Raw genomic sequence first — 11,471 nt, 5'->3', positions numbered from 1 at the left:
ACCTGTGGTGTTAGAGGCAATAATCCCATTGAAGGCTCAGTTATAGTCTGATGATTTCTACGCTGAAGTGCGTCCGAATTCCCCCCAAAAAGGACCCCCGATATGAGACAGTGGTAATCTACCTGGAACCTCAACCCCCAACACGTAAGCCCTAACCCTGCAACAGTATGTGAGCCTGTGACCGTATCTCTTTCTCATACCCACTGATAAAGAAAACGAAAGAAAATATATCCGCCACCCTGTTTCCATCTATGACAGCTGTTCAGGTAGCTGTTGTATTGCTAGTTCTGCAGATGAGGTACGCTGTATTAAAGATGTTGCACGTTGGTTTTGTCTCACAGTAGTGAGGGCCTGGATAGACACAATATGCAACAAGAAGATATGAAAGCGGGTGTTGTTGATTTTATTTTTTTATTTTTTTCATAAGTAGTCTTTAAGTAGTAGTTATTTTATTACTTTTTCATGCTCCTAGTGGGCATCTTATCACAGAGAGAATACCGTAGACAGAACATCCCTTGCAGCTTGCCTTTGCTTGTATGATTTCTATTAAGGAAATATTTTATTTTTTAAAAATTTAAATATAAAGTTCAATTTCACAGAGCCTCTCCATCAGGGGACTAAGATGTTGCAGCTCAAAGTGGTTTTACGATTGGCCAGTGAAAGCCAGTGGCTTCAAAAGACTAGCCCAATCTCTCCTGAACTGCTCTCCTGACCCTCCTCGATGTTACTTATTCCAGCCAAGTTGGTGAAGCTTAGGCAAGAAAGCACAAAAAAGCACTATTAACATCGGCCCATGTTTTATTCATGTCCACTGCTTGCCTTTTATAGATAAGGAGTGTCATTGTTGCTCCAGCAAAGTTGAATGAGGCAAAGTTGTTTTTTGTATTTGATAAATAAAGAGGTTCCCTCAACTTGAGTGTGCTAAAAGCCACTTCTTTTTTTTACCATGAGACTTGATGCAGGATTTTGAGAAACCTGTTTCCCTCAATGTAGATATGAAGTTAGGCTTGCATCTAAGGCTTACCCTAACCCTAACCCTTTCTGTCAAAAGGGCATGCACTAAACATATTGGGAAATCCAAAGGTTTTGTAAATATCAACCCATGAAGGCTTTGTCCTCACAAATGAAAATTGTTGTAGACTCACCCTAACCTAGAGAACCTGGCAACCCAAACCTAGAGAACCTAGCAACCTAGTAAACACATTTATTGTGGATGATGCTTTTACATCAATTTCAGAATAGAAAACATAACACATAAAAGGGCAAGCTAGAAGCTATTTTGTCATGCTATACCTGACTGCTATGCCCTGTGTGGATTTACTCTGACATTTGTGCCAACTTCCCTGCATCCCCCAATTATTGAACAATTTCAGTATAAAATTTGATGTAATGGTTCAAACATAGCTGCCCAAACAAGCTTGCTTGAAGCAGAGAACATGATTTCTTTCTCATACAGTTCCATTCATTTGTTTCACTGCAGTTCTCTGTTGTCCATCCCCTGCACTGTATATATACACAGAAAACACCTTGCAATGTTAGACACACAGAGAATGATGCTGGGTCTAAGCATGGGGCAATACTGCCCCCTGGTGGCTGCAGTAGAGAGTTCTTCTCAGCCCATACTGAACCAATATGTGTCCTCATATAAACAAATACCCTCCCGGAAGTGCTTTGATAAAGTGGATCATCAGCTATACTTAACATGTACCTTCATCAGCAGGTTTGGCTCAGCAGGTGTGTGATGTAACTTATGATTACATCAATTTACATTGATGTAAATTACCACAGGTAATTCCCAACCTCTTCTCAGTATCAGATGTTTTGTGAAATGTCTGCTTATTATCAACCTGTTCATGTTTGAGATGTATTAATGTGGACAGGATGTGCATGTGAGGGTTTAAGGCCAAGTTTGCGTTTCTTCACACATCCATTTCTGTCTAGTGAATCTCAGTATAGTCTAGATTTGTGCGAATTACACCCAGAAATCACTCAGGAGCTGAGCCCATATTCAATTTGTCACAGAACCTGAATGACTTTAGCTGTCTCTCTCCCGTATCAAAGGTTTGTACCATTCATATTATCTAGGCCACTACACATTATTTTCTTTCTATTATCCCCTAAATGTAGGTTATTTGACCCATTCAATCTGCCCATGGCTTCTCTACAGTGGGATGGGCACTGGGGATATTCACAACAAGAGCAACAACATACATGCTTACAGCAGCTCATAATTCTAGACATTTGATACTGTTAAATTAGTACAGGCAGCATGCATTCACCTGTATGGGCTACCTGCTGTTTTTATGACGTGTCTATTGTGGCTTATAGGGGTTAGTAACCATGTTCATGCATGTCAGCCACTTCAACACAGCAAGAAACTAACCTTATATCTGTAAGGGCATGGGGAGGATTTCATTTCTCTGCTTGGATGCACTTATCAATTGCCGCGTTTCCAATGTCAGTCAGCTGTAGACACATCTGCCATCAAGGAAATTGGAGCTCAGAGGTGTGTTGAGACATTAGGGAAGTGAGTGGCAGTAGTCAACCCAGTGGAATGATTCAGCCTGGACTGTAGGACAGTGTAATTCAAATGTCCAGCCACTTTTCTCATGTAATCCAATGCTGCATTGATTATGACACATTATGTATGCAGCACCAATACCCATTATAGGGATCTTCTGGAGGACGTTGTCTGGGGACACACTTTTTAATCAAACTGACAGAGTGAGGGACATAATGTTCAGGTTGTATACATGTTTGCATGCACAGGTACACAAAAACAAATATGTTCGCACACTCACTCCCACACACACACCCATATTGACAAAAAAGTTGAAAGCAAATATTTCATTATAGATGGTGTCTGATGAATGTATTCAATATTCAATCTAATTATGTTTGTGTATCTCTCTCTCTCTGTGTCTGTGTCTGTGTGTGTGTGTGTGTGTTGGGGGGCGTTTTGTATCCTGAATCATTAGGGCCCGAGCACTGGCGGTGCGAGGATTAATTATTCTCCCTTCTCCTACCTTCTCCCTTCTTCTTCTCCCCAAACAAATGCCTTTTTGGTGGCCTAAACATCGATGACAATGCATGAAACTTTGCAGATATGTCAGACCAGGTGAAAAATGTTATATTTCATGGGTGACGGAAATGGGCATGGCAAAACACGAGCCAGAGGAGGAGCCCCACTGAGTCAAGTAGCCAGAGGAGGAGCCCCACAGCCAGAGGAGGAGCCCCACTGAGTCACACAGCCAGAGGAGGAGCCCCACTGAGTCACACAGCCAGAGGAGGAGCCCCAGAGTCACGAAGCCAAAGGAGGAGCCCCACTGAGTCACGCAGCCAGAGGAGGAGCCCCACTGAGTCACGCAGCCAGAGGAGGAGCCCCACTGAGTCACGCAGCCAGAGGAGGAGCCCCACTGAGTCACGCAGCCAGAGGAGGAGCCCCACTGAGTCACACAGCCAGAGGAGGAGCCCCAGTGAGTCAAGTAGCCAGAGGAGGAGCCCCACTGAGTCACACAGCCAGAGGAGGAGCCCCACAGAGTCACACAGACAGAGGAGGAGCCCCACTGAGTCACACAGCCAGAGGAGGAGCCCCACAGAGTCACACAGACAGAGGAGGAGCCCCAGAGTCACACAGCCAGAGGAGGAGCCCCAGAGTCACACAGCCAGAGGAGGAGCCCCACTGAGTCACACAGACAGAGGAGGAGCCCCAGAGTCACACAGCCAGAGGAGGAGCCCCCCAGAGTCACACAGCCAGAGGAGGAGCCCCACTGAGTCCCCCTCTCGCAACAACAGGAGTAGGACCACAGGTTCCTTACAGAGCAGCAGGTGTCCCTCAGAGTCCCTTTCAGGAAGACAGAGTAGCCCAGACTCCCCCATCAATGATGGCCAGAGTAGCAGGAGTCACTCAACACCTGTACCAGAGTAGCAGGAGTCACTCAACACCTGTACCAGAGTAGCAGGAGTCACTCAACACCTGTACCAGAGTAGCAGGAGTCCCTCAACACCTGCACCTCACCGAAACAACGAGGCGGGGGAAAGACCAGAGCTTGCTCTCTCTCAAGTGTGCCAAGAGATCTCAATCCCACAATTGGAGGAATCGGACTTCCCTATGTCACAGGAAAGTGAGTACTGGTATTCTTGATTGTATGTTTTTGTATTATTGTGTGTGTCTTTTCCACTTGGTTTCATGTTGTACATTAAAATGACATATGTACTAACTTCCCTTAATCCTAGAATTCCAGAGGACTTTGCTTCTACGTCAACAGTCTATGCTTCACGTCTTTGCTTCTGTATCAGAAGAAAATGGTCAAGATCCTTATAGAGCTGAGAAATTCAATGAAGGGCACTGATGGGACAGCTTTTCAAATAAAGCCAGCCAACACAGAGACAGACTTCCATGAACTGAAAAATGTGTATTATATAAAAATGTGTTTGATGTGTAAAACTGCAATAAAACTTGATTTGCAATGCAAGTAATGAGTTTGAAAGAGCTGATCCACAGCCTACTGGAGAGCGCCTCTGGCCTCTGTGCAGCTGCCGTTGAAGTGTCTTAGCCGATCTCCCCTTAGCCCAGGCATTTATTTAGAAAGGTGCCATAATCTCTTCTTCCAGAGAGTCTCATTTGATCACATGCAAGCTTTACCACTTGAGTTGGTGTTCAATTTTGTGTATAATAGGAAGCAAGTTACGCACAGCAAGCTGCACATAATACATAGAAAATATGAATGGAATGCAAATCACCAATTCAGTCAGTGTATTTGTTGATAAGGTTATAATTGGCCTCATTGAATGCAATTCTGTAAAGCCTATACCTATGAAAAGGAAACTGTTGAAAAGTAAGCCGTTGAAACAAAGTTGGGATTTTCAAAGTTGATTCACCTTTCAAATTCAACACAAATTCATCAGTGATGCAACGTTGATTCTAAGACCTTAATTCACCCATGTTGAAAAGTAAGCCGTTGAAACAAAGTTGGGCTTTCAAAGTTGATTCACCTTTCAAATTCAACACAAATTCATCAGTGATGCAACGTTGGTTCTAAGACCTTAATTCACCCATGTTGAAAAGTAAGCCGTTGAAACAAAGTTGGGATTTTCAAAGTTGATTCACCTTTCAAATTCAACACAAATTCATCAGTGATGCAACGTTGGTTCTAAGACCTTAATTCACCCATGTTGAAAAGTAAGCCGTTGAAACAAAGTTGGGCTTTCAAAGTTGATTCACCTTTCAAATGCAACACATATTCAACTGTGATGCAACGTTGATTCTGAGACCTTAATTCACCCACGTTGAAGAGTAAGATGTTGGAACAACATCGTGATATCAACGTTAATTCACCTTTCAAAATCTAAACCTAATCCAACGTTGATTCACGTCATCACATGACGTTGAATGACCTGTTAATCAACGTTGAAATGCCAGCTGGGTAACGTTACTCATCGCGATCAATGTTGGTGTTTGTGATCTTTAACTAATGTTAGCTAAAAACAAGCTTGTCTGAAGTAAACACTAATGTAAATTTGTTTCTATGGCAGCATAAATCCGACAAAATCAAATGAACTTTATATTCACAGTACAGTATTCATAGTCCTGTATCAACAAGCTGAATGGAGCTACTGTATAACGTTATCTCAATGTGTGGAACGTTAGCTTTTTGCCTAGTGGTTGCGTGCGCATCCTCCTTTGTTTGTAAACACAGAACCCATCTATATATTCCCCAAACTACCCCCAAAATGTAGTAGGTGTCAAGAGTATGCTATTCCGGAAACAAGATGGTGACTTGAGTTAAATGTCGCGGCATGTCACCGTACAGTGTCCAGTTTGTAAAAATTGGTGGAAGTTGAGGTGACAGTAATTCGCCAACCTAGTTTAAATGTTCGTGGACATTGTAGCTAAATCTGTCGGTGGAAAAATTATTATTTTTAGCAGATGTTTTAGTTATATCAAGATTTAGCTAACTATTGGCATCTGTGTGCTTATCGGTGTCATATTTATTCAGTTTGAGTAATTTACCATCGAGCTATTGGCTCAGTTGCTGGTTAGCGATGAGAGGTGGAGTCCCAGTCCAACCCTCCATTGCGGGTTGGGCGGATGCAACGGTCAGCTGGGATCCTGCCTCTCATAGCTAACCAGCAACCGGTCAGTGGACTGTACCAGGCAGCCTATGTTATGTCTGAATCAAATAACGTTATCAAACAATCTTGGGAACTAGCTGGCTAGCATAATTGAAGCATAACAACCCAACGGCTAACTCCCCCAAAAGAACCCCTCCACTGCACAAGCTTATCACCAACCCCAATAATAATAAGTAGCACAAGCTACTGAGTGCAACGTTAGCCTTGCTAACGGAGAGAATGAATTTGGAGGAGTGTTGCAGCTGGTGCTAAATGAGGCAAAGGAAGAACATTTTGTGGATTATTATCACAGCCAATCCGCCGTTTGGATTATACACAAAGGTGAGGATTGAGCCTGTTAGATGACCAACTCCAATGTCTGGCTAGCTCAATATTGTTGTAAATTTAACCGTATGCAAGATGCAGCCCGTCACTTTCACTGGATGACTCAAGTAGTATGCTCCATTTATCTCGCATACTAAACATGTTTTTGTGGAGTAGTATGTACTAAATAGTATGTAGTATGCGAGTTGCAGTATGTACTGTATAGTATGTAGTATGGACATTCAGACACGGCCCAAGATTATCTTAAGAGTCTGGAATCATCAAATAACCACCAAAATCACTCACGTGTGGCACAGTGCCGAACTAGTACTGTCGCCTCACAGCAAGACGGTCACTGGGTAGATCGCTAACGCTTCTTCTTCGTATGGGTTCTCGGGGCAGAGGGCCTATGCTTTTACCAATCCGAGCCTGGGTGAGGGGGTCACCCAAGTTATATATCCGGGCATACCTCCAGGAGCCATGTCACCGTTTTGTCATCCACAACCTTCAGGTCACGCATGCTGTTGGGTGTCCGATATATTGGACAGTCCTTGATGACGTGGTCTGCGGTTTGTTCCACGGTGCCACACTCTATGCCAAGAGTGGCAAACACTATGCCAAGCCCCATCTGTGCATCGATGAGCGGAAGCGTCCGACGCCGGTTCGAAGACGATTAAGCCTCACGCACGCCGGTCTGGGTACAGTAAGTCCATCCCGGTAGAGGAAGGGCTGGTGGCCGGGATGAAATCACGGAGTCTGGAGGTGTTTGCCTCTGTGGTGGAAAAATTGATATTGCACATACTCAAGACACTAAGAGACACTTAGTGATAATAAAAGATAATAAAGTGGAAAGATAATAAAGTGGAAAGATAATAAAAGATTTGTTTCAAATACCTGGTAGATACAAAGTGCACAAGGGAACCCGTCGGACGAGCTCAGTGAGACACAACAGTAGTATTTCGGAAATGTGTGGCATTCTTTTGTCGCTTGCTCATAGCCCTTGGTTTGAATGTGGGTCTTAAAAAAGCTCAGTTTCCAGGGCTATGTGTAGCCCGCACACTTACCCCTACACTTGACACCCTCGAGGATTAGGACGACTGTACCCATAAACATGAACATGCTAAATTAAGTGTTGGGGGCAAGAGGTAGGGCCAGGGGGTGTATTTTGATTCAGCCATAGAACAAGGTTTATGATTCATAACCATCGGTATAGTTTGCACACTGGGCAAAGGTGTCCCTTTCTCAAGCCAATCGGCTGTGCTTTGACCAAGCCAAGTACTCGTGCCACAGAATATAAACAGGCCAGGCGTTAGAATGGATACCCATTCAAGCGGATGGACTTGTTAATGTTCATTACATTACAGTTATTTAGCTGACGGTTTTATCCAAAGCGACTTACAATAATGACATTTAATGTAGGAAAAGCCAATGTACTACTACTTACCAGAACTCACAAGTGCGTCTCCTTTCTAAAAAAAATTACTAAGTGCATAATCTAGTGCTGAAGGCAAAGTGCAAGAATAGCAATCAAAAAATACAATAGATGCTTAAGAGGGACGATCGTGGTAGTACTTCTTAAAGAGATGCGTTTTGAGCCTGCGGTGAAAATGGGTAGCGACTCAGCTGTCCTGACATCAGTGGGCAGTTCATTCCACCAAGACAGAGCAGAGCCCTGACCACGTCGATTGACCACAGGGGCATCGGAGTGACGGGGCAACCAGTCTCCCCAAGGTAGCAGAGTGTAGCGGTCGGGAGGGGGTGTAGGGTTTGACCATGGCCTGGAGGTAGGAGGGAGCTGTTCCTTTCATTGCCCTGTAGGCTAGTACCAGAGTTTTAAACTGGATGCGAGCCGCTACAGGGAGCCAGTGTAGAGAACGGAGAAGGGAAGTGGTGTGGGAGAACTTGGGGTGGTTGAACACCAGGCAGCAGCTTTCTGTGGCGTTCTGATTGCATATGTAAATTGTGTAGGGAATCACCAACAGGTAATGCCGATGCATGTATACACCACTTCAATGTACACCTCCTCTCGACACTCCCATGAACAGCTCCACCTACAATACATGGATGCACATTTTCATCGACTTTCCAAAATGCCTGTTACCTTAGCTGTTGACAATGGTTTTGCATGACCACATTTTTGTGATCAAAAGTTTTTGAGGGCTTCAATGCACTACTTGTGTGTGCGTGTTATTGGGTGTTTTGACACACGTGTCTAACAGTGTACAACATTAAAAGGTGTAGTGTGTAGTTTTTGGCGACATCTAATGGTGAAAATAACATTTTGGATTTGGTAGTATGATTGAATTACTGTATAATAATAAAATAATAAAATACAAATTGTTGCATTTTCCTTACCTTAGAATGACCCTTTATATCTAGATGTACAACATGGCGGCCTCCATGGAGCAGGTCCCTGTACTTATATTAAGTTGATTGCAATCTGCAACCTCACCACTTGATGTTGCCAAAACTACACACTGCACCTTTACTATTTATCATATATCCTGCTCTGATCCCATCAAAATGAAAATGAGTTAGCAGCACACCTTTTCCTCCATTCTCATAATGCCTGTAAGCTTTACGTTGGGACCGTTCCCCAAGTGATGTATTGCAGGCTGCAATTTGCATGCATGCATCAAAGAGGTCTCACCACATCAACATGACAACAAACACATCAACACACATCGAGAAACAGCACTTCGCTAAATCCATCATCATTACAGTCCCCGTGACGGCCGGGGCTCGCTGTTATAGCTTGCTCTCATTTTCTTCTCAAATTCTAAAATTGGCTTCCAATTGGCTGATCCTTGGACATGGACCTGGCGGCGAGGCTCATTACAACACTGAATGAGATCTTGTCACTGGGAGAAGAGCCAAGGTTCTGTCCCGTCAGGGTTTGCCATTAGGGCCCCTGGCAGCTAGCTCTACGAGCCCCTGCCTCCGATCTAGCTTCCGTGCTTTCTATCACCCCACCAAAGGACTGCAGGGTTGCTCCTCTATGCAATTGTGGTGAATCTCATCTGAAAGCAATGGCTATTTTAAACTGAGGAAGCCTATTTTGATTGTCGGGCGATTCGTTGAGGAAGGGGGTTGCGGACAGGTTTTTTGGATTGTCAGGTGATTTGTTGACGGGGGGTGGGGGGGGGCTTTTCTCTGAAATTCTGGACCTTTGGTCTTAAATACTGGACCTTTGGTCGTGAGGGGGGGTTCGTTCGATCCCCCCCTGGCTATGGGCCTGTCATCACATGTTGAGATGCAGAGTATGTTTAAGGGTACAAAACTATAACAACAGGTTTCTCATCAGTTCATGATATAATCCTTCAACAGTGCTGAAATTGTGGCATTCCTAACTTTTCAAAGAATTCTGCAACTGCTGAAATGTCTCCAGGCAGTAATGGGCGCCCTTCTCACATTGTTTTATATTTGATATTCAAATCTACCTCATTCTTCTCCTAGCAGAGATTTTGGGTGATAACCTGCACTCCTTTCTCTGGCACAGTAATACATTATAGGGATGTAGAATTAGATAAATTCACCTTGGTTGGTCTTTTTCACTTGGGGACAGACACAATACAGTACATATTTTCACAAAAACAGTATATTTTAACCCCTCATCAATAGAATCAACACATTTAACCACACAAGTCCAGTAAAACAAGGACCCATTGGCTGAAAGGAAGCATTACTCTGTAAAACGAGATTATTGATTTGTCTATGCAACTCAACCTCAGAGTAAATATTATTTTCTTAATTTTGAGGGATATTTAATCTGATTTACTGACTGCTTTTCCTTTGATCTCAGGCTTTGCTTGATATTCCTGCAGGTCCACAGTACCTTCGTAATGTTCTGTCTCTTAATGATTCTCTTTCTCACTCCTCTCCCATGTCTGTATGGGCATATTCGGAATGCTAATGTGTGCATCTCAACAGTCTCGTCTACAGAGCAACATCAAACATGACTGAAGCATCCAACACAAAAGCGTCATATAGCGCTGAGGGGAACTATAAGGGTTAGGATATGTAAAATGTAATCTAGATAGCTATATAATAATTGTATACACTGCAACAAAATCATAATATCATAATGATGTAATTAGTTATAAGGTAAGAATATTGGCGAACGAACAATTGCTGCACAATATCACCTCCTGTCATGCATTACCTTCTCCCCCAATTGCATTTCTGTCCATCTAATTAGCTTTAAGGTGGTGATTTTAGCCAGCGTGTGGGAGGGTTATGTCAGGAATTGCATATCGGGTTCAGAGTCTCGTTGATGAGCTGGGGGTATTCTGGTCGATGCTGCAGACCAAGAACGCCAATGGCGAGATGAAAGAGATAACTCCGTAACCCCCCCCCCCCTTCTTTCAACGTAGGTAGCCTACCTCTGTCCCCTCCCTCTCTCCTCCAACCCACAACCCCCCCCCCCCCTTCTTTCAACATAGGTACCTCTGTCCCCTCCCTCTCTCCTCCAACCCACAACCCCCCCCTTCTTTCAACATAGGTACCTCTGTCCCCTCCCTCTCTCCTCCAACCCCACAACCCCCTCCCCTTCTTTCAACATAAAGTAGCTCTGTTCCCTCCCTCTCTCCTCCAGCCGCCTCCCACTCCATCTTCTTCTTCTTTCTTCTTCTCCCTCCCACTCCCTCATCTGAAACCTTGTACCATAACTCATCCCAAACACAGAAAGCAGAGGTGGCCAGCATTTCTTGTTAATTGCAATGCAGTCTGGGAAGGGGTTAGGCAGTGCAGGAATTAAGCTATTTGGTCAACTATGAACTACTCTTTCACCCCAGCCCAAAAATGAAAGAATATTATTTGGAGTGTAGCTACATTTGTAAGACAATGTACGTCCTTATTTTAAATCGCTTGGCTATAAGCTTTAGCTAAATGACTAGGAAGGAAAATGTAGATGGTTATGTCAATTCCAACAATGAGATGAGGTGATGACAGTTGCTTACAATCATTACAACTATCTGAATGAAAAATGAATCCAAAACTGCGTTGCCAAGAGCAACAAGGAGCTCTCTCTGCTG

This window comes from Borostomias antarcticus (genome assembly GCF_949987555.1).
Source record: "Borostomias antarcticus genome assembly, chromosome: 8".
NCBI classification, from domain to species: domain Eukaryota; kingdom Metazoa; phylum Chordata; class Actinopteri; order Stomiiformes; family Stomiidae; genus Borostomias; species Borostomias antarcticus.
Note: the sequence above shows the minus strand (reverse complement) of the source record.